We start from the raw sequence: 5124 nt of genomic DNA, 5'->3' as shown, positions 1-5124 counted from the left end.
TCAAAGCGAACCCAACTACTATTTAGAACTGTCATGCACTAATAAAAGAAAAAAGAAAAAAAGAAGAAATCCCTTCCCCAAATGCCTCTTCTGCAAAATAACATAATTTTTAAAAAGAAAAGAAGAATGTACAGAGACTGAGGGTTTGCTGCAGTAAAACTCAGACTTTCTCCCCAGGTCTGAGGGCATTTTTTAAACCTTTGATTTTTAATTGTGGTAGAATATATGCAACATAAACTCTGCCATTTTACCATTTTCACGTGTGCAGCTTAGTGATATTAAGTACATTCACATTGTATGCAACCATCGCCTCCACCCACCTCCAGAACTTTTGCATCTTCCTAGGTGGAGACTCTACCCAGCAAACAACATCTCCACTCCCACCCAGCCCCTGGCAACTACCATTCCACTTTCTTTCTCAGGGAAGCCAATTATGTTACATTCCTTATGTGAGTGCACTCACACAATATTTGTCTTTTGGCAACTGACTTACATCACTTAGCACAATGCCCTCAAGGTCTATACTGTAGTGTGTTATGTGTTGGAGTTTCCTTCCCTTGCAAGGATGGACAATACTAGATTGTCTATATACACACCACAGTTGCTATCCATCCATCTTCTGGTGAATGCTGGGTTGCTTCCGCTTTTTGGCTCTTTTGAATAATGTTGCTAAGAACATGGGTGTACAAGTACCTGTTTGAATCCTTGCTTTTGATTCTTTTCAAATGTATCGAAAAGTGGAACCACTGGATCATTCCTAGATTTTTCTCTACAGTAGAAAAAACCGTTTTGAGAGCCACAAGAAATTATAATTGGGAAATACAAAATTTAGAATCATACAGACTAAACTCAGATTCTGAAATCTTGTAGTTTTGTTGTTGTTGTTGCCTTTATTAAAAATCTTTTTATGGAAAAGTTCACTTCTAACCAAAAGTAGAAAGACTGGTAAAACAAGTACACAAGTACCAGAGTTTGATTTCTTTACCCAGCTCTAAGTGCTGCTACCCTTGCAAAACTACCTATTTTTGAAACTCCATCTATAAACTGAACACATCACTCTTGGTGTCAATTTTCTGAGCTATAAAAAAATAGCAAACATATACCAAGTGATATTTGCTTGTTTTCTTAAGTTGTTTTAGAATCCCTTAAAGATTTCCAAGCTGTTTCTTATTAAGGATGATTCATTTAACAATGCACATGCCTTGCAGTAAGTACCTAAACTCCTGACACTTGAATGAAAGAAGACATTTCTGGGAGCATCTAAAAACCCCATTGAAAGCATAGGGGGTTAATTAGATTCGTCAGGACATATAGGATCAGCATATTTAGGGTTTAAGGGGTCAAAGGAGAAAGCACAATAAAAACCAACAAAAAATTGTCCCTAAAATGACAGAAAACTATAAAAGTAAACCAAAGCTAATAGTCTGCCGTAGAGCTGCAGGAGCGACTCTGGCAAAGAATGACATCCCCTCAGCTGGTGTGGGCTCTGAGCAAGAGGGCAGAGGCGCTGCCTGGGAACGCCTGTCTCCTCTTTTAATGAACGCTCACATCAAAGGCAGTGGAGGAAACCCCGGCCAACCCTGATGCTAACAAGAGTGGAGTGGACTGAAATGCCTTTTGAAAGTGATCAAATGATTTCTGTGGGCTATTTGAGAAGGAAAGCAAAGCAATTTGACAGTTTCCAAACACATGGGAAATAATTAATATTTTAGAAAATGCCAGATGACTTGAGTATAAGAATGTGAAAAAATATATATTTGCACCAATTAATGGCTATGCAAAATCAGACAAGTTACTTAACCGTTCCTCATGTTGTTATTCATTTAATCAACCACTACTATTGGGAACACCAGTCTGAGAACTGGTGATCCTGCAGACAAGGTCCTTGTTTTCAGGTAGCTTGGATTCTAATGAGGAGAGACAGATAGTAAGTAACAAAGAAAGGTTTGGAGAGTGGTAGGTGCTGTGGGAAAAATAAAATGACAATCGAGGACATGTCGCTATTTGTGGGAGGGCATTTCTGGGAGAGAGAGACTATTTAGAGAAAGGTCCTGAAGCAGGAAAGAGCTTGAAGAATTTCAAGGGAAAAGGGCCAATGTGACTATAGCTCAGTGAGCAGGTTGGGGAGGACAGAAGAGAGGTCAAATGTGTTAAATGAGGAGTTTTCAGATGTGGAGAAGGGTAATTGGTACAGAGTAGTCCAAGGAGTATAGATTTTATCCTAAGCACAGCAGTGAGTTTGGATGGGTTTAATGGAGGGAGTGTAATGGTCTGATTCACAGTTTTGAAGGTTGTCTGACTTCAGAGTGGAACGTGGAGAGAAAGGAGCTAAGAGCAGAAGGGAGACTAGAGAGAAGGCTAATTCTGTACTCCATCCAAGCCAGGAGGTTGGTAACCTATACTATGGTGAACTAGAGAGAAGTGGGCTTCAGGAGAGATGATTATAATAATATTGACTGATGGGTAGCTGTGAAAATGAAATAAGCATATGTAAAGGTAACACATCCTGTTTGCCTCAATAGTGTGGTGACCACAATATTGGTCATGACTAAAGCAAAGAGCAGAAGGAGGACATTGTAGCTTGCACTTTCCTTGGACCCAAGACAAAACCATGGACCACTTGACTTGCCTTCAGGGTGGCAGGACTTAGACAAAATCCAGAAAACAGACAACCTCTACACTAAATTTTATAATGAAGAATAATGGAATGTTGGAGTTTGTCAGCTACTTTTTCTGCATTTGTGGACATGATCATATGCTTTTACTCATTCACTCTATTAACGTGGCACATCATGTTTAGCAATTTGTGTTGAACCATCCTTGCATTCCAGAGAGAAATTCCATTCAAATCATGGTGATGCTCTTTTTGGTGTGCTGTTAAATCGTTTGTGGTCTGTGTATCCATGTTTATCAAGGATATCGTCCTATAATCTTCTAGTCTTATAGTGTTCTTATCTGGCTTTGATGTGAGAGTAATACTGGCCTCATAAAATCAGTTCGAAAATGTACCTTCATCTTCAATTTTTTTGGAAATTAATGCATTGATATTAATTCTTCTTTAAACGTTTAGTATAAGTCACCAGTGCTTGAAGGTATCTGGTCTGCAACTTTTCTTTGTTCGGAAGGTTTTAAAAATCATTATTATTACTTATTCCATCTCCTTACTTATCGTTGGTCTGCTCGGATTTTCAATTTCTTCATGACTCTGACTTGGTAGGTTGAATATTTCTATAAATTTGTCCATTTCTTCTAGGTTGTCCAATTTGTTGGCATGTAATTGTTCGTCATAGTCTCTTATAGTCCTTTGAATTTCTGTTATCAGTTGGAATGTCTCCTCTTTCATTTCATTTATTTGAGTTCTCTCTCTCTCTCTTTTTTTTTTTTTTTTTGGTAAGGCTAGCTAATAAGTTCACTGATTTTTTATTCTCTTTAAAAATCAACTCAATTTTATTTCTCTTTTCTATTGTATTTCTAGACTCTATTTCACTTATTTCTGCTCTAATATTTACTATAAAAACTCTCAACTTGGGTATAGAAGAAATTTACCTTAACACTAAAAAGACCATGTATGACAAACTCACAGCTAATATCACACCCAACAATGAAAAACTGAGAACTTTTCCCTTAAGGTTAGAAACAAATCAAGGATGCTCAGTTCCTACTTCTATTCAACATTAACACTGCAAGTCCTTCCCTGAGCAATTAAGCAAGAAAAAGAATTTAAAAGTATCCACACTGGAAAGGAAGAAGTTAAACTGTCTCTGTTTGCAGATAATATATTTTATCTATAAAAAGCCCTAAAGACTCCTTCAAAAAATCTTTTAAAACTATAACATCTATAACCTACCTATTTTCATTGGTCTGTACTACCTCAAAGATTGACTAAATTCTATGATAGGTCCAACCTCTAGACCTGCTTAGCCTTAACGTCATAATTAGCAAGAATAATCTTAGTATCCTATATTAGCTTGGGAAACTGGATATCCACATGCAAAATAAATTGGATCATTATCTTGTACAAAAACCAATCAGAAATGGACTGAAGATAATAATAAATGAATTTAGAAAAGTTTCAGGATACATTAACATAAAAATTAGTTGTATTCTATACAGTAATAATGAACAATTTTTAAAAAGTTAAGAAAACAATCCTGTGTATAATGGCATCAAGAATAAAAAAAATTATGAAAATAAATTTTACCAAACAGGTGAAAAACTGTACACTGAAAACTGTAAGACATTGGTGAAAGAAATTGAAGAAGATACAAATAAATGGAAATATATCCTGAGTTCTGGGATTTTATTATTAAAATGTTCATACCACTCAAAGTGATGCACAGATTTAATAAAATTCCTATCAAAATTCCAATGATTTTTTTAACAGAAATAGAAAAAAAAATCCTGTCTGGAACAAAATAGTCAAAGCAATCTTCAGAAAGAATGAAATTGGAAAAATCACACTTCCTAATTTCAAACTATACTATAAGGCTATAGTTACCTAAACAGCATAGTATTGGTAAAAAGACAGGCCATGGAACAAAATGGAGCCCTGAAATGAACCCATATATATATGGTCAACTACCTGTAATTATCTCTACGGACATCATGACTACACAACAGGGAAATAATAGCCTCTAATAAGTGGTGATGGGAAACTGGATATCCACATGCAAAATAAATTGGATCATTATCTTGTACAAAAACCAATCAGAAATGGACTGAAGACTTAACACCTGAAACTAAAACTTTCAGAAGAAAACACAGGGAAAAAAAGCTTCTTGATGTTGTTCTTAGTGATGAATTTTGGGGCACAATACACAAAGCACAGGTGACGCAAGCAAAAATAAACACTGGGCCTATATCAAACTAAAAGGCTTCTTCACAGCAAAGGAAACAATTAACAAAATTAAAAGGCACCTTACCAAGTGGGAGAAAATATTTGCAAACCATGTATCAGATAAAGTCTCAACATCCAAAATGTACAAGAATGCATATAACTCGATAGTTAAAACAAACAAACTTATAACCTGATTTTTAAAAATAAGCAAAGAACCCAAAGAGACATTTTTCCCTAAGAAGACATACAAATGACGAATGGATATATGGAAAGTGTTCAACGTCACT

Source organism: Sciurus carolinensis, chromosome 15, assembly GCF_902686445.1.
Source record: "Sciurus carolinensis chromosome 15, mSciCar1.2, whole genome shotgun sequence".
Taxonomy (NCBI): domain Eukaryota; kingdom Metazoa; phylum Chordata; class Mammalia; order Rodentia; family Sciuridae; genus Sciurus; species Sciurus carolinensis.
Note: the sequence above shows the minus strand (reverse complement) of the source record.